The sequence below is a fragment of the Uranotaenia lowii genome, chromosome 2 (genome assembly GCF_029784155.1).
Source record: "Uranotaenia lowii strain MFRU-FL chromosome 2, ASM2978415v1, whole genome shotgun sequence".
Classification (NCBI taxonomy): Eukaryota; Metazoa; Arthropoda; class Insecta; order Diptera; family Culicidae; genus Uranotaenia; species Uranotaenia lowii.
In genome coordinates this window covers 62111869-62131927 of record NC_073692.1, presented here as the reverse complement: position 1 = coordinate 62131927, position 20059 = coordinate 62111869, and the positions used below count along the sequence as shown (strand labels likewise).

The 20059-nt window shown below is 38.3% G+C and overlaps 1 protein-coding gene across 1 annotated transcript in view; it reads right to left on the bottom strand.

Moving 5' to 3' along the window:
* The window catches only part of LOC129746918 (clavesin-2-like), a 77845-nt gene extending 60499 nt beyond the window's left edge, over positions 1-17346 (bottom strand). The window contains exon 1 of the mRNA XM_055740851.1: positions 16487-17346. The gene's annotated coding sequence lies outside the window, so the exon portion shown is untranslated. The remainder of the gene's footprint in view (positions 1-16486) is intronic.
* Positions 17347-20059: the final 2713 nt, after the last annotated feature.

Here is a 20059-nt window from a genome sequence, read left to right as displayed (position 1 = left end):
AAGACCAAAAAAACTGCTAAGGACGAGCAGCAGTTCCAGGCAAACTGGCTTTCTGCGGCGAAGAAGGTGGACAAGGTGGCTGTACAAAATCTGATGGCAGGGGTTAAGCGTAAGGCCCGGCAATTCGGATTTGGAAAAGCGGAAGCCTAACTGAATATTTTTCCTGAATTTTATACTAATTAAACTTGAAAAAGAAATTTAATTTGATTTTTTAAATAAACGATTTCACCGATTTATACGCGTTTTCCCTTGACAAAATTTTGACCGTATCACCCTTTAGTTTGAGAATTGAAGTACTGAGTTTATTTCGACTTAAGTTCAAAAATTTTCAAGTACATCATCACAAACCGTAAATCTTCAAAACGGTGCAAATAGTATTGACCGAAAAAGGGGAAAAACACATTGAACGACGAATTTTCAAACAGGTGAAATCGATTGGACTACGTTTGACTCTTTAACTGCAAACTGTCAGTTGCGCTTGAGCTCGAGAAAAGCATTTCAAATTGTGTAGTTTTTGTCAATTTACACGGGAAGGAATAGGTACCTAAATGAATTTTTCGTGAGAAACTAACAGCAGCTTTTCGGGTAACGTTTGAGTGAGTTTGATAGAGAGTCCTAACAGTGATTCCAAATCAATCCTAATATTTTATGATATACCGTTTTCAAACAAAAGGGTGAGCATTAAGCCCTTTATAGATTGGTCGACTATAATTATTCTAATTATTGCGTGGTTTTTTGCTTCAGATAGGTGGTGTTTTTCAACACATTAAATAAACGTAGGTACTTAGAAGGAGCCTAACTCTTTGTTCGTTGCCAGTCTAAAGACTTGTGTTCCGTGGATGATTGCCCTTGACTCATCAAGAAACACACCTAGCTCAGCAAGTTGGAGACATCATAAAAAAAACCCTTCCTCAGTTTTTCTTCTCATTGTACGTACACTAGATTGCTCAAGAAAACAATCAACAAGATCATACCAACAACCAACGAATGAGATGATGCCAAAGATTCGGACCGTTCAGGTCCGTTGTTTGAGGTAGACATATTTTTTACTCGCTCCACCTTTGTTGGTCATCTTGCTGTTTATGGCTGCCGATACAAAGCGCAAAAATGCACGAACTTCTCGTTTAAGAGTGGTAATTATTTTAATCTGTCTCAATACCGACATCCGTTCGGCCTGATCGGGAAACCCACTTTAATCCGGCAACAACATCACAGTTCAATTTCGAGCAGCCATCAGCACGTCCAGCTTCATCTGAAGTCTTTTTTTTCATCTTCTAGCTGTGCTAGGGTAGAATTGCCAATTGAAGGATAGTTAAGGTTATCATGTTATTTTCAAATGGCACATCATTTTATCTGATATTGATTTTTTGCATCCAAAATTTATCGGTTGCCTAGAAACAGGCGTTTTCAGTTGACGTACAGTTAACAGTTTTATATGGGTTATCTCTAGTATCAAATCCGTAGAATAGATAGCATTTAAGTACTCACGAAACTGAATTGAATACATCAATTGATGAGAATAATTGTACAGAATATGTTTTTTTAATCTTGGCTTTATAATGAAGAAATGTTAAAAACGTGAAGGCGGATATTCATCCTCAGACCATAGAAGTTTTACTACATCAACTCGATCAGTTAAGAGTTAAAAAAACCTTTTTTTCAATGCAATAAACTACAAAGTTGACACGGTTGGAAGTCTCGAATCCAAAGCCAGTGTCCTACTCAGTGACAAAGCGTCTCTATAAAAGATGGAATACAGCTAGCGCGTGTGTGGGATGATCGGTACAAGATTGAAGATCGAAGCCTTTGTGAGACCTGGCTGGTGCAACAGAATCTTGTTTGCAGCAGCAATCTGTGTGCAATCCAATCCACAAAGTCACCTGATTCGAAACCAAACTACCTTCTCTATCTGAACGAACGGATATAAGCTCAACAAGTAGGTCTCGGTTTGAGGCGAAAGATATTGACTGGCTTTCGGGAAGCCGTGGGGCTGCAAAATGTGATCGAGTCGCGGTTCTGGGGGAGATATTACACTTATTTAGCATAGTCAGGGCTTCAGCAAAGATGACTCGCGGCGGCGGTCGTTGGTTTGTCGACCAATTCGCGACACATTGCGAAAAGAATCACATTTTGCGGTTATATTATTGCCTCGATCGCAAATTGATATCCCATTTCGTCGAACAAACTGGTACTGATCGAGCAATCACCACATGGCTTGTTTTGAAACACATTTTTCTGAACGAGAAATAAGGGAACAAACAGGTGCCATTCAGACAAAAACATGTAACACATGGTCAAAAATATTTAAATTTCTCATATTACCTATTATTGTTGATAGCTAAGTAATGCGGATTGATAGAAATTTTAGCACCAACTTAAAGCTATCAGCACCAGTTCTGTTCTTTGTCATCGAATGTAAAAAACCAACCCCCTGGCAACTTGACAGTTTGGCCGAGTTTCGTGTGCCTGTTTGAAAATCGCAGATGTCGCATGTGTACCGCTTGTTTACATACTTTTCGAGTCATAACATGGAAAGGGCATATCATCAAATATGGTGCGAAACAGGCAAATTCATAACTTTCGAATGCAGGAAAGAATGTTCAACCGAAATTATTATTTTCATTCAATATTCTATCTATTTACTTCTTGTATAGGGACAATTTGTCCATTTAACGGTTAAAGTTTTGCTATAATGTGACTTTTTTGTCATTCCAAAGTATTCTTATGCATCGCAGTTATGAAAATTACTTGATGATTGTCGTGGTGACGTTGTTTTTTACATGTGTTGACGACGATTGCCCTCTATCGTTTCGGTGGGGGATACTTGTCCCAAAAAACTACCGGATATCAGACAAATATTTTGATCAGTTCACAAGTTTTAAACCTAATGAAGAACACACAAATTGACGTCCTATTAGTTTATTTGGACTGAACATTTGAAAACAGATAAAATTTACATAAAACTACCCAGCCAACATGAAATCGTAAAAGAAATCATCGTCGAACTCGTATATAGATGCAACTCAAATCGGAATCGAAGATATGTACACTTACCATTCGACCATATCGTTCATTCATCGTAGAAGAGGCAACATCCCAATGAAATACGACTTAGTTACGATATGTTGGATGAAGTCGTATTTAGTTCCACCGATGTCAAATGAAATCTTATAACGATCGCATAAGATTTCTTAAGAAGCATTTTATTGGTACACAAATTACTTTCGAATCGAAATCGTAAATGACTTCGAATAAATTCGTAAAGAATACTACGTAAGCATCATCTTCGTATCACGTTGTATGTTTACTGAATGTCACATTAGTAGACAAATTAACACCGTGTCTTTCCGATATAGCTACAAATATTATAACAAGTATAATTATAATCGTATAATCGGTCACTTTACCCACGATATATATATATATATATATATTTAATGCGATCAAATCAGATTCGTATTAACAGATACTTAACGTTCGCCCACATCTCATCAGGATATTAAAACTTGATATTGAAATTTTGCGATCGTGCTTGCAATTTTGTATCAGCATTTGAGTTTTGTGAAAGTTGACGACTTAAGCAAACAAGCAAACGGATGAAATGAAATGACAAAGGTAAGTTTTGGAAAAACAACGTTGGACAGAAACCTCACTAACATTTTCCTTTAAAAAATAACAGGATTACTCTCCCCTACTAGGCTCACGGACAGAATTGTGGCCCGGCAATTTCCGCTGTAAACCCGATAGAAAAAGGCGTCAAAGATCCTGAGTGAGGCATGGAGGCGGTGGCAGTTAAGAAAGTAGCGAGCGGGACAATGCCCGGTTGCGGTACCTACGAAAATATATGTAGTTTCAATGTTAGTTATAATAAAAATCAGTTAAAATCATCAATTAATTTTATTTCTTCCTAGCATCGTATTTCAATCACAATATTACACATAACATGCTACATAAAATGGTCCGCAAAATCGTTTTATGATACAAATCGTACATGAGTACATCCCAACTCACATAAAATATCGTTTATAGAGTCCATCAAATGTCAAATTGCATCATATCGTACAAGCTTACAACAAACATCTTATAAAATGCGACTTAAGTTGTCAATCGATGTTCAAATCTCTGAACATCGTATAAGACTGCAACACATCTCGCATAAGGGTGACATAAATCGACATTCCATCGTCAGATTGCTTCGAGTCATACAAGAGTACAAAACATCTCGCATAAAAGGTGACTTAAATCGCCAATCCATCGACAGATCCCAGCCAACAATTTGGTAGGTATATCAAAAGATATACGTACATCTATATCGACAATAAACAATATTGCTTCAAGTCGTACAAGATTTCGGCACACCTCGCATAAAGGGTGACTTAGATCGCCAATTCATCGTCAGATTGCTTCAAGTCGTACAAGAGTTCAACACACCTCGCATTAAGGGTGACTTAAATCGCCAATTTATCATCATATCGCTTCAAGTCGTAAAAAGTGTGGATGGAACTGTCAATCCTCCCATCATCGTAAATGCGCATGAATCGAATCCTTGAATGTAACGTACAAAACGACGCCAATGCGACATAAAGTACCAAAGTATTTCTAACATCGTAAATGACATCACATATGATGTTGTCGATGTCGTAAACCTGAAAATAACGAAAACATGTACGTATATTGCCTCCACTTTTGGTAGGTATATGCTTTTTTCTAACGTCATGTACGATGATTTGTGTCGACATAGACGTACGTATATCTTTTGATATACCTACCAAATTGTTGGCTGGGTAAGCTATAAACTTCAAATTCGTAACGTTTTTTTTTTTCATTTATTGAATCAACCAAAAGAAAATGCGACATGTTAAGTTGCTTGATTTTCGGTTTGACAGAACCAGAGAACCAGAAAAAACTGGCACACGCGATTTGTATGGGAAACGTCAAGTTGCCAGGAGGTTGTAAAAAACATGACCACAATTAGTCTCAAAATAATGTTTTTTGCCATTTTTACAGAGAGATATAGTTATCGATCGGTTTTGGAGATCATTAATTACGGGTCTTAGACATACACCTTTATAGGTACCTTTCGAATTAGCTCTACGTTCTGACGATGTCTGTGTATTTGTGTGTATAAGTGTGAATTTTTGATCTCAACGTACTGTAAAAGATTTTAAAGAAAGTTATGTACAATAAGCAATTTTCAAATCTAAAAAAAAATCATGTAGGTATATCACTATTTACATGACTAAAGCTATTGAAAAAATAACGTGATGTTTATGACATAATTTTCTGAGTTAGAGGTCAATAAGGTAATTTCCATTTTTGATGTTGAGTTTTCGACGGTATACATACGTGTTGTTGAATTTATCATCGGTAAATCAGTCCAGTTTCTCACTAAATTCATATCAGTCCTAGGTTTCGATATTTAAAACCCCTTCTTTAGGGATCAAAATATCAAATTTTCTGCACAAAACACTGATCATTTCTTATATCCATCATCCATCATCTGTTATATCCATTGACAAAATTTTTATTCTCAACGAATTCATAATCCATACAGTTTGAGATGTAATATATACTGAAATTGTTTCGCATACTCGTGTTTGAAGCGATGATTTCACGGAGCACAGATCGTAAGAAAGTCCCTTCCGAACACGCACTGTAATTTCAACTTTGATCTTCCTTAACTCTCCACTGATGATATTTTTGTTCGAACTTTCTGCGTAGGATAGATCAACCGTCGCACTATTATTTCGCTAAATTTGAGCTTTTTAAAATATGTATGACCTGAAATACAGTTATTGTACGAATAATCGAAGTCCAAAAGCAACTCGAACTGCAATATCAAAGAAACGACGCAAATCCTATTATTGAAATTTTGCAGAGAGATTGTTGAAAGATAAAGCTCAGCGGAAGTTTTGGAAAAGTTCTATAGATGGTATAATATTATAGGTCGGACCAAAAATACAATTTACATTTTTTCGGATTTTTTCTTTTTGTACAACTTGATTTAGGGGTGCCTCAAAACGCTTTTCAAAAGAAATCGGAGAAATCGGAATTTCAATTTCGTTTTGTGACCAATTTCTTACTACGATATTTTTGCTTAATCAATGAACGAATAATAAAAATAAAAAAGAACCTAGCTTCTCATTTGGTTTAAGCATAGAAAAAGTTTTTTTTTAAAGAAACCTTTAAAAAAAAAAATAAGTTTTTTTAAAGTAAAAGTAAAAGATTGAAATTTTATGGTTTAATATTTTTCTTGTAAACTCATTCCAACTTTTAGAAATTTGTCTTGTGAAAAAACTGCAACTGTAATGTTAAACAATACACAAAAATATGTAATTTCCTGCAATTTGTTTCTAGGAAAATAACAGAAAATATTTTTCATCAAAAATCAATTCCTCAATGAAAACCTGTGGATGATTTTAAGAAAAATCTAAATCGCATTTTCCTAAACAAATGACAAAACTAACTCGAATTTTACATTAAATTTGTAATTTTTAGCTGAATTATGTTTTCAAAATGACTTGATGAAGAATTTGATATTTTGAAAACTCTTTTCGAAATCTCTCTTTCGATCTCTTACAAGATAAATTCCCCAGCGAAAAAGTCATTTTGATAATTTAATTTTGATTGTGAAACTCATCAACGCTGAATCTGAATGTACATTTTGAATATTCATTCTAAACCTTCATTCTGCACCTGTACTCAGAATTTGAATTTTAGAGTTGTTTTCGAATTTCAATGAGATTTCTGAAAAAGAAATAAAAAAAACTATTCCTTAATTTTTATTCCAAATCAGCATTTCCATTACAAGCCAAGAATTGGTATTTGTTTTAGACTCTCAACCATGAACCTATAAATTTATTTCTGATGTTTTGGGTTTCAATCAGCATTTATTATTTTATTATAACTTCCATACGACTTGCAAATTCAGAAAAATGTGAATTTAAAAATATGAATCTGATTCAAGTTTTCAATTCTGAATCGCCAGTTTGAAGCTTTATAATGTTTGGATTTTGCAAACGAAATAATTTTTAACTTAAAAAAAATGGGATTTTGAAGAATTTAGTTTATAAACTTTGATTAAAAATCAAACAAAACCTAAGATTTTGAATGAAATGCAAAACTAAATTTGATCGATTACAAAACAGCTTTTGATTTCAATTTTATATGATGATTCAAAACAAAAATCAAAAATCCCAAACTGGATACAGAATCCGAAATATTAAAACTGAAATGCAATTAAGATTTTGATAATAACGAACTAGAACCTCTGAAATGAGTATAATCTTATTTAAAAATTTAATTTTGAGAAACAAATTTCTATCAACAAGCAAAAAAAAATTGATTAACTGAAGCAGAATTCATAACCCGGGATTAGTTTTCGAGGTTTTGGCATTGTCTAACAATCTTAACTCATGAATAACCTAACTCAATGATCAAAATTTGATTAAGAATTTAAGATATTGATTGTAGAGTAGAATACCTCGCTTGCTTTTCTGAACCCTCATGGGGTAATACCAATGTGGTACAAAGAAGGTGATGAACGCACACTATTACAGAACTCGTTATTCAAAAAGTAAAAAGGTAAACAAAGCCTACGTCACTTGCCAGGATGTTTATGTATCCTAGGCGAGAATCGTAAACAGCAGTTGACAAAGGTTTTTTTCTCTAGTTTCCGCTGGTACAGCGATGATGGTTGTTTGTTCGAAAATGCAACTGACGTCACGAATTGGCATGGTTACAATGTTTACAAAAAAAAAACTTTTACTAACACTTAGCACGGGATTTCCATCGCCACCTGAGATGTGTATACAGGTTGGGGTAATACCTCGGCAAGCGGCAACCCTTTCTTTTGTTTGTTTCCGACACCTAAAGGATACTCATTTTAGTGGTTTGTGCCAACGTAAGAACTTTTAACTACACAAATAACACACGACGTATTACAGGACACGACACTTTACGTTCTTACTAACGGAAAAAAAGGAACTAAAATTACCTTTTTGTCGACCGGTTTCGGGCTCGATGTTGCCCATCTACAGGACGATGTCCGACTGATTCCGCAGAAGAAAAACACTAACACAGCATCATACTATCACGTAGTATTTGTCGAAGAGGGGTTGGTTTTTATACATTTTTGTTTGCCAAGTTGAAAAGCGGCGAAATGATAGGCGCGTCATCCTCGTTCATTAAAGGCCTCTCTGAAGTCGTGATGTACATCGATTCCCAGGCATTTAAATGTGACGCTTTTCGAACACATTTTTTGAATTTCACCTTTTCCCAATCTATGGAATGGTTGAATTCTGATGCATGGGCGGCTACACTGGATTCGTTGGATCTGTTGTTTTCTACGTTCTAATTGTATAGAAGCGTACGTGACCATAGCTGAGGTATGTATGAACCAAAACTATTTCATATTCCGGGGGAGATTCTTCAAGCAAACCTTTGGCCTCAGTATGGGAAGCAAACTTTCCCCTTTGCTCGCTGAGCTGTTCATGAGCGATTTTGAAGGCGATCTCGAAAAAAGGGAAAAACTTTTCCCCCGAGTTTGGTGGCGCTACGTCGACGATATCTTCGCCACAGTTAAAGAACGATATCTCCCACAAACTCTTGAGCTCTTGAATAGCCAACACAGCTCGATCAAATTCACCGTCGAAAAAGAAGTGGATGGAAAACTCCCTTTTCTCGACCTGCTCATCTCCAGAAAAGATGATAGCACGGTGAAATTACCGAAAATCGACATCAACCGATCGCTACATAACGGTAGATTCAAATCATTTTGGTGCACAAAAACAAGCTGCGTTTCATTCAATGGCACACCGTTTGTTCAACATACCGATGGAAAACAGTGAGTTTGAAAGCGAAAAAGAAAGGATTTTATTGGCGGCCAATCTGAACGGTTATGACGAAAAATTCGTGTATAAAATCCTACGCAAACACGAAAGAAAAAGGTTCCGAAGTAATGCCACCACTTTCAAACCAGAAAAGGAAGAATCCCAAAGGGTCAGTTTGCCGTTCCACCCACCACTGACCAATGGCATTCGGAAGATCCTCTCCAACCACGGTTTGAAAGTGGCTTACAAAAGTTCCAACACCCTAAAAGATTGTTTGGTTTCACTAAAGGATAAGGTGCCTCCGGAGGAAAGATCTGGTATCTACGAGATACCTTGCGAGGCCTGCCCGGCGGTCTATATTGGCCAAACAAGGCGCAAATTTAAAACACGGATAAAGGAGCATAAAAACGCCGTAGAAAACAACAGATCCAACGAATCCAGTGTAGCCGCCCATGCATCAGAATTCAACCATTCCATAGATTGGGAAAAGGTGAAATTCAAAAAATGTGTTCGAAAAGCGTCACATTTAAATGCCTGGGAATCGATGTACATCACGACTTCAGAGAGGCCTTTAATGAACGAGGATGACGCGCCTATCATTTCGCCGCTTTTCAACTTGGCAAACAAAAATGTATAAAAACCAACCCCTCTTCGACAAATACTACGTGATAGTATGATGCTGTGTTAGTGTTTTTCTTCTGCGGAATCAGTCGGACATCGTCCTGTAGATGGGCAACATCGAGCCCGAAACCGGTCGACAAAAAGGTAATTTTAGTTCCTTTTTTTCCGTTAGTAAGAACGTAAAGTGTCGTGTCCTGTAATACGTCGTGTGTTATTTGTGTACCTAAAGGATATATGATAGATGTTTGGCCAACATGGAATGTCGCCGGCGCTGATGTTGACGAAAATACCGGTTTGAGGATTCAGAGACAATATATCCGAGAACCAAGTTAAATACATTTTTCCACAGTTTTTTGCACATCAAATTTTGGAAGTAAAATATGTGTTTGGTCCTCATCAAAGATTCTGATTGCGCGTATTTTGGCCATTGCTTCTGTCTACCGTTTCTTCCGAATATGTTAAAATGTTAATCAGTGAAATAGTTCAATAAGTTTCCTCATTAAAATGTAAATCTTTCGAAAATATCAGCTAAACAGTAACAAGTAAGGACATATGTCTATTGCCCATCTATCTCAGTAATGTTCCAGATTTGGCCAACACTTCGAAAAGCTCTAGTTTGGTTAGTTTGTTTGATCATCGTTCAGTCTAAGCTCAAGTTAGCAGGCAAAACCCCAACAATGAACTTCCGATATGACATGGGAGAAGTCACTTTATTACTCAAGGAAACAACAATGCATGTGGAAACGACTACCTACATAAAAACGAGCATGATCAAATCGCGCACAACATGAACGAGAGTAGTCCGGTAGCTCCCCCCGAATAATAACCTCTCTTGTCCGTCAAGGTCACTCCGAGTTGAGGTGGCTCGTGATTCACGACTGCCGGTGTTCGTTTTTTTGATGGAAAAGCGATCTCAAAGAGTTGATAAAAACTACATGACATGAGAGAAAAAAATGTGGTCAAAATTTGACTTCTGATAGTTGTCCATCTTGTTGATATGAGGATTGTCGGATTGTTTCAAAAAATTTATAGGTTCTCAAAGCAGACATGCATTCCATAAGGCGTTATAGTAGGTCCAAAATTCTTCAATACTTGTTAACACTTCTAACAGTTATTGTCCACTGGCTACTGTTAATGATTTAACAGTAACAGTAACAGATGCTAGCCATTATATCCTTGAAAGATGTACGCTTAAGTCATAGGTATAATTTAGATCTCGTCAAAAAACATAAAGTTTCACTGAGATCCTATATGTGTGTGTTCGTTTTTTAAAGATCGTACTCATCCACTAATTTTCCTGAAAATATTTCAAGAAACTCTAATTTAAAATCAGATTGTGTTGCAACATTCATTTTTGTCCCCTACGTTGATTAAAAGGTAATCGGAAATGCACCATAAAATAGCTCGAAGCATGATTAAGAACCTCTTTAACGAATTGAAACCGTAGGAAAAATAAGCGAAACAACCCACAGATAAATCAATAAACGGGTTTAAATTGCAACTGGCTAAACGACCAAGAATGCAGTGCGCCGTTTTGATTGGCTTGCCTGCCACGCAACGAGCCTTGGGGAAAGGACAGGAAAGGATGCGAGCCTGGGGCCGGACCGGCTTTTCATCGGACCTTGAATTCGTTACAAACTTAGCGAGCAGATGAAAATAAGCAAAAGCTTTAACCAGAGCAGATGTTTTTGTTTTCGGGTTTCTCGCTCCAACTTAGCACATCTTGTTTTTGTTTTGTTTGAACATTTTGGATTATTTGCTGCATCCACGCGCGCCCACTTTTATTTCATGTTTGTGCTTCTACTCCCTGTTGGCGTTTTGCCAATCGACGATTAAAGGTAAAGTAAAACCCTTATTTTGCCTTCTTGTCGCAGGTTTCACTCTTTTGAAAGTTGTTACGCGGCTTTTAAGAGGAACTTAAGTAGGGTTCAGAAAACGCCAACGTTTTTTTTTTTCGGTCAACTGGAAAGTTTCCTGCAGACGACTGAGCGGCTTCAAGGAGCGTTTTAATATTTGAAGCCGCGTATTGAGTATTTTTTTTTTTTTGTTTCGATTATAGTCGTTTTACCATCTTTATGGCATTCGCGACTTTATTAACGTTACAGTTGGCGGATCGTTATTGAAAAACTTATCCGGTACAACTGTGTTCGATGTTTACTCTTGGGCTCGAACTCGTGGACATCGGCTCAGGAGACAACAGACTTGCCAACTGAGCTATATCACAAGCCCTAAGCGTATTGAGTATGATAACTAATAAAACTAAGAAATCTAAGAACTTTTTTTTCACAGCTTGGTAAAATAGAGTCCAAAACTTTACAATCGACTTTGATAAATCTCAGTATCTTATAAATAAAAATGGAGGAGTTTTTTTTGTAAAACTATTACGTATGAACTGGCAGAATGACATGAAAATTGATGACAGAGAGCTACAAAATTCATACAAAATCAACATGACACAACTCGAACAATTTTCCATCAAAATTGGTTTCAAAAAATATTTTGACACAACAAGATAGTAAATACCAAGGTCATTGAACTACTAGGTTCTCTGACTTTTACAGTAAGTAGGCGTGGAGAGCGCGGTGAAGTGGGGTGATGCTCGTTATCTTTGTTTACAAATGAGCAGTGTGCTAAAAAGGGAAGGCAAGCTTAGATCTCAACTATCCTATGGATCAAAGGTAAACAAACGCAACGAAGCAATCAACATGGCTGGTTCTAAAATGTGAGAGATCGTATCACCTTCTATGTACCCCCCTTGGTAAATACTATACAGAATCGAAGAAGAGTAGGCGTGTGCTGAAGCGTCAACACTTGTTTTTTTTTCGTGCTGCGAAAAATGTTCTCAAATGGGAAGAAATTGATTTGATTTCTCAAAGATTGAAAGCTCAAAAGAGGAAAATTGTTGTGGAAATGGTGTCGATCATTAATTGCAGTGAACCGAACCGAATGTTGTGAAAATATTCTGTCTTACAAGGACCGGTGTCAACTTTATGTCTGAACGAGATTCCGGTTGTTGAAATGATTAACAGTGTCGAGAAACAAATTCCACTGACAAAATAAAAGTGAAACAATATTTTTGGAGAAAGAAGCCTCATGCAATTTCATTTCAAACAAAGGTCATTTCTCGCATTTGCTGAGCTGCAGTGGGAAATTTGTCAAATTTCTTTTTGAGGAATCGTGTGAACTGATCTAACTATTCAGTCAAACAATTCAAGTAAGTTTTTTGCAATTACCGACTGTTTTTAATCACATATGCCCATTCAGTGTTTTATTGATTTTAAAATGATAAAATGTTCAAATATTTCTGAAAAAAAACATTTTTTTTACAATTAAGTATTTCAAGAGCGAGTAATGGCGCTATAACCAAGGTCAATATTGACCAGACATTATGGCATGCAGAAATCTAAAATTTAGAACAGTAATTCGATGAGAAACTCAGATTGACAATATGCTGAAATAACTAAAAAAATCTCAATTAAAGAAAAAAATATTGTTTGTGCTTAATTTCGAATTTCTGTGTGGAAATACCACATTTCCATCCAGGAGGAAACTTAAACTTTTTCATTCTAATGGAAACGTATGGTACTGTTTTCCACGAATCCTCCTCTCCTGGTTCCAGACGTCTCTGCGTTCAATTTTTCACAGTGAGCCAAGATAAGATGAATAGTAAATTCATCGAATGCGGCGATGAGGTCCTCTAGCCTACTCATCCAGGCAAGTATTCATTTTCCTCTAGAACATTCTCGTAGTGTGATAAATTTTCACCTAACCGCAGATCCTACGAAGTCAACCAACATATTTCGTCTACAAGTGCCTCAAATGGTTCCCGGGTTCCGACACCAGGACGCATAGATCTGAGCCCTTGGGAGACCTCGGAGCCCTTCGACTCAGTCGCGCTGCTTCCTGCCAGCGTCAACAGTCTTCCCAGCTCTAAGTTTGTATGTGGCGAAGGAGTTCTACAGCTTGCGCTATCAGGCAAATAGGATATCATAGACAGTTCTTTTCTGCGTGATAGAATCTGCCTTTCCAGCGATCTTTTTTCCGGTACTGCATCTGAGTCAGACTACTCTATCAGCATTTTCAACCAGAACATATGAGGTGTCAATTCCTGCCTGATCGATTATTTGCTTGCTACTTCGTGCTCCTGCTACGATATCATTGCCTTTACCGAAACATGGCTTAATGACCGTATCCTCTCCAGTCAGATTGTTGGTCCAGATTATGCAGTGTTTCGTTGCGATCGTAGCCCCCTTCAACAAAAAATCTACTGGTGTTGGAGTGTTACTTGCCGTTAGATCTAAACTCCCGGCTTTGATTATCGAAGACGTTTCCTGGGACGATCTGGAGCTTCTTTGGACCCGCATTGATCTCGGTAATCGGAAACTCTATCTATGCGTAGAGTACGTGCCTAAAGTCTAAAGTCAGCTTTTTTTGTTCTCCTGAGGATGACACACTCGTCATCGGCGACTTCAACATGCCCGGACTTCGGCTCCTCCCGAAGTGGTTTTCTGTTCCCAAACATTGTGCGCTCAGCGTTCTAGGCATCTTCAAGTGTATACTTAAACGCCCTAAATACAGCGACTTTACGTCAGATAAATAATATCGAAAATGAAAACGGACGTATGCTCTGTTTCGTTAACGAAGGTTTCAGGATTCCGACGAGTGACTTAGTTCCCGATCCCCTTGTGAAAGCTGTTCCAAATCATCCGGCTTTAGTCGGCTCTTTCGATGCCGCAAGGCTAATGCTCCCGTGTAGAGAACGGCATCCTTCTATCAAGATTAAGAACGTGGATTTTGAAACTATCTCCCTCTTCCTTGAGTCCATCGAATGGGAAGTTGAGCTCGATCCTTCTGATCCAAACGCAGCTGCTGAGACATTTTCAAACATTCTCAACTAAATTATTGTTCTCCATGTACCAAAACGTATGGTAGCTTCAAAACTGCGGGCTCCCTGGGAACTTCGGCGACTGAAGACGGCCAAGAAACGTGCACTTTGAGACCACAACAAGCACAAATCTCCTTACACTAAGAGAGAATACCGCAAATTAAACTCTGTTTATAAAAAAGTCAGTAAGCGTAGCATTCTAAATTATCTAAATCGGTTACAAAGGAATTTCGAGACCCACCCGAAATCTTTTTGGAAGCACGTAAAAAATCAACGGATAGAACCAGGGCTTCCGTCCTACATGTTTCTTGACAGCGACACATGTAGGACGTTTGAATTGGTTGTTTTGGATCCAATTTTCTCATTTTGCAAGCATCACTCCTCCAACGATCAGCACGGGTTCATGCCAAAACGATCCACGACTACAAACCTACTGAGTTTTACATCGTTCGTACAGGACAGCTTTGCAATGAAAACTCAAACTGACGCCATTTACACAGATCTCTCTGCGGCGTTCGATAAGGTGAACCACGATATTGCAATCACAAAACTCGAACGTTTAGGCTTCCGTGGTTTTCTACTGGAGTGGTTTCGGAGCTACTTAATGGGACGAATGCTATCCGTTCGTACTGGTGAATCCTTTTCTAGGCAGTTCATTGCCTCTTCAGAAGTGCCCCAAGGAAGTCATTTAGGACCGATCATTTTCGTGATCTATTTTAACGATGTACTCTCGCTCCTCGGCGGTACAAAGCTCGCTTATGACGATGACCTGAAACTTTTTCACACCATAAACGGCCAAGACGACATCAACTTCCTGCAACAGCAGTTCACCGCTGGTGCGGCACCCTCTTCATGCTCTTCCCTTGGAGACGAAACCGTCATCCGGGTGAACCACATCAACGATCTGGGCGTTATTCTCAACCGACGGCTGGAGTTCAAGACTCATACGAATTATGTTATTGACAAAGCTTCTCGAAGCCTGGGATTCTTGTTTCGTATGGCCAAAGACTTCAAAGACGTATTCTCGAATCTGCTTCAGCTGTTTGGTTCCCTTCCTACCAGAACGGAGCTGAAAGAATCGAGACTATCCAGCGGCGCTTCTTGCAATATGCTCTACGACACCTTTACTGGCAAGATCCGTTTCGTTTAAGCTATGAAAAGCGCTGCCGTCTCATAGGCTTAGATACGCTCCAAGTTCGCCGAAATGCTACTCGTGCTCTAGTTGTCGCGGACCTTTTCACATCTATAATCGACTGCCCCGAACTGTTAAAGGCGTTAAAGGCCTCTCAGCGTACGACTCCGAGGATAACGAAACCAAAACCTGCAGCTCTACTTTACTAATCGTGTGAACAATTACGGGGCTAACAGCGCTTTTATCGGCATTCTAAAAAATTTAATCGGTTTTCCGAACATTCCGATTTCAACGTCTCAAGGAACGTGTTCCTAAGACGAATTTGAAGTGTTTCAAGAATTGTGTAGTTTTATGTTGATATTAATTTTAACTGGTTAGTTATAGTGTAAACAATAAATGTATTTTTACTATTTACCGGTATGCTGACAAGATCTGCCTGTGTACGTATCATAAGTATGAGCCTAAACAAGCATAGCTTTCTGAATTAGTACTCACTGATTACGAGAGAAAAATTTGTTGAAAATAGCCTACATTTCCGTCATACAGGAAATATTGTAGTTTCTCAATAGATTATTATGAGTAGTGAACATGAACCAATTTTCTTTAACGTTATTTAAACAAAGCCCTATTCATAGAAAAATAAATGAAGCAAAATGCATAACCACAACAGCATAAGGCAAAAAATAATATATGTATGACAACAACATTCGTTTTGTGGTGTATAACCAACAATGAGCGTTACGAGGCCAACCTTGCGAAATCGCATTCTAGTCATTTACAAGGCGCCAGGTGGCACGGATGACGAAGTGCACTACTAGCACTTTTTAATAGGTAGCTACTAACTACCTTACATACACTTCGGGTAAAGGGCGCTCGCGTAATTACTGTCTCCGGCAAACGAACGAACGATGGGGTTTGCTGCAAATTGTTCGAACAAGTCTTGCCACCGTTCTATTTTCCCCCCAGTGAACATTTCCCTCTTGGTAAAAAAAATTAAATTGTCACCACAAGTCTTACCTCAAGTTTTAATCGTTGTAGTTAACTATTTTTGTTTTGCTGTTTACGGTACACCTTTTCCTGTTGCACCCTTTTTTGTGCGATATGCCCGCAGACTTACTATTCGACGACGCTTTCTCGAGTTTGTTAGGTTGTTTTTTTAGAAATGTGGCAATCACCCTCAAGCTCATCAATTAGATCCAATATCGGTGCAATCACAAACACTTGTTAGAACTCTGTGAGGTTTATCATTCCTGGATTTGATTTTTTCTTTTATCTCACTTCAAAAATAAAACTTGGAACTCTTCTGCGCCTTGCACGATACGTTTGAATCAATACTCATGTAAAGATAGCATATTCAAATTTCTACAGCAAACACTTCACAATCCGTTCTAAGCCAGGTCACGATTCCCACCTGTATTTTTGAACGTCCAGAAAATACGCTATCAAACTGACTCGACGTAGTCAACGAATCGTTGTCATATGAACACTTTGCATAAACACCACAATATCAAAACCCCACTCGCGACCACAGAGCAGCAGCTGTTCAATCAATGCGCTGCCAAATTGCCTGCAACCAATAACCACGTAAAACGCGAGGGTGGAAAGTAAGAACCTTCGATAAAGGGAAAACGCATTGCGAAAACAATACCGTACGGATAACCTTTGAGTGTGGAAAAAAAACACGGGGAAAAACTTTACGCCTGATACCGGGCCAACATAAAACAGTTGACTACTAACACAACGGTCCAACGAACGGAAAAAAAACGAAACACCCGGCAGAGCTCTCCAACAAACTGCGAACGAACGAACCAAATGTCGACTTAAAACTGAACTAGTCTCCCGGAGAACTGAGTCAGCCAACCCACCCAACAAACTAACGAGCGAGCGGCATGAAAGCGCGCGATCAACAACACTTTCCACCTTCGTCGGCCGTTGGGAGGCCATCCAGACAGAACTAACGACGAACAGTTCAGTGTAGTACGTAGGGTGGTTTATGCTTCGGTGTTAGTAAGGAAAACCATATCCAATTCAATACAATATGCAAACTGTATGGGGCTGGACGATATCCAAACCACACCAGCACACATTTACATTTCCAATGACGACAAACCGGCTCCATGGTCGCCGCCGGCCTGGAGGACGAATACACAAACTATACACAACTACTTCAATGGGTATGCTCCAACCAGCAAGCCGACTGATGACGGGGAGGCTCCACGAACATCACCCAGGAAAGTGTGTATGTTCGACAAAACCGGTCAAACGCGGTGCATCGAATGTATGGACTACGATAAACTCGATAAATTTGCCCCCCAGCTGCTGATGCGTGTCTAATATTGATTTTCTAGTGTCACTTATTGAGTCAACTGATTTAAAAATTTTAAACTTTTTTTTGCAACTTCCTATTGTGTATCAATAGGAACCGGATTTTGAACTCGTTATATCAACCTTTTTGACGGTTGCCATGTACGTTAATTCAAGACTTTTTTAAATTTCCAGTTATAGTCGCTTGCGATCTGTTTATTTCGAGCCTTCCATCTATTCACTGGTGGCTCAACAAACTGGCCTGTGTAAAATTTTAGCTCTATTAGACTTGATTAAGAGGAGCCTAGCGCTAAAGATTCGACTTTTTACTCTTAGAGATCGACAGTAATTTCACCAACCAACCTGAAATAGTCTTTGAGTGTTTTGCCAAATACATTTACGAAACATCTGCCACCAGTGAATGCTCTAAACAGTTTCAAAAACTAAAAGCCTCAGCTGAAGCCACTGAACTAAGCTTTGATGTCACAGATGTTCCGAATTAAAATGGGCCCTGAACAAAAGTCATGGAAAATTTGCTAGCCTTGACCAAATCGGTTATCGTCTTCTTAAGAACTTATCTATCACAGCTAAACTCACTTTCCTCGATAACGATAACAATATCTGGCAGACTGTCATAATACCTCAGCAATGGAAAACTAGTTTGATCGTTCCTATCCCAAAAGCGCCAGGTAAAGCTAACAGTAGACAGGTGGACAATTTATCACTGAATTAGGAAAAGAGGACTTTTAAACCAATATCGAAGCGGCAAGGGCAATGAGACCTATTTTTCTAAGCTAGAATCGATCATCCATTCGCCATTTAACTAGCGGCAGCATTTTAACTTAGCAGTATTGAACTCATCAAAAGCTTTTGACAGATCGTGGCGAAAGCTCATACTAGACAATATGTTAAGATGGGGATTTAGAGTGCAACTTATGTTATACATTTCAAGATTACATGCATGTATGCCACTCCATTACAGCTGCCTAGAATCACCGACAAGTCTTGGCCCCAAAGTCCCCTCTCGATTGACTGGACATTCGAGGAAAAACTCACAGCGGATAGTTACTTCGAAGCTTTTCAATCAGGTAACGCTTTAGCAGTTGCGGTTGATGAGTGTCTCTCTAGCAATCAAAAGAACGTGATCTTCACCGATTCTGCCAGCATCCTTACAACAATGCGCCACCCCTCATCCAAACATTGCACAGTGGGGATTTTCGAGCCAAAAAGGGTACCCAATTCAGGCAAGAACGCCTTGCATGAAAAAACAACCATTCTTTATGTAAAAAAACACAAGGAATCGAATGGTCTACACCGCTTTCTGATAAAATTACTCTTAACGTCTCATTTTGCCCGATTTCCCCTATTTTTTTGGGTGTAAAGTTATAATTCCGATTGTAGCCATCTACCTTGCAACCAAAAAGTCATACAAACCATACTTATTTATGTAAAAATGTCAGCTGAATCGATTGGTGTACTCCAATTTTTGTTTCTACTATGACAAGTGGCTCATTTTGCCTCTTTTCCCCTAAATTTAAGATTTTTTTCAAAGAAATGCCGTCAAACAAAGTGTAATCCAACAATTTTTCATCATGAATGATCATTTTTGGTAGATTTATTCATATTCTAGCTAATCGCGTTACTTTTTTTGTACTAGAATGAATATAAATGGCTAAATATCCCCAACCTCCCCTAGCTTTTTTAAATTTATGCATAAATTTCACTGTAACAATCGAGCGTTTCACATACCAAATGCAAAAACCAAGTGATTTAGTGTAAAGTTTGTCGCTGAATCGAGTGGTGTACACCGCTTAGTGCTCAGCTTACGAGAAAGGCCGCAATCACCCCGATTTCCCCTAATCGGGTGTAAAACTTATTGCTGAATCAAATGATGTACACCGCTAAGCGTGAAGTTGACGAGAAGAGTCACAACCACCCCAATTTCCCCTAACTTTATGCAGTTTCTTGGAAAAAACATTGTAACAAACGAAAATGCAAATGAACATATGAGAAAAACATTGAATTAAGTGGATAACTTATCGCTGAATCGAATGAAGAACACCGCTTAGCACTGAGTTGACAAGAAAAGTCTTATTTTCCCCAATTTATCTTAAATTCATTCATAAACTCATACAATATGAACCAAAAAATCGTAGTAACAAATGAGAAAGCATCGAAAAAGGTACAAAACATTAAATCATATGTGAAACTAACTGTTGAATAAAATAATGGACACCGCTTAAATTCTGTTGATGAATAATGTCCTATTTGACTCAATTTCCCCTA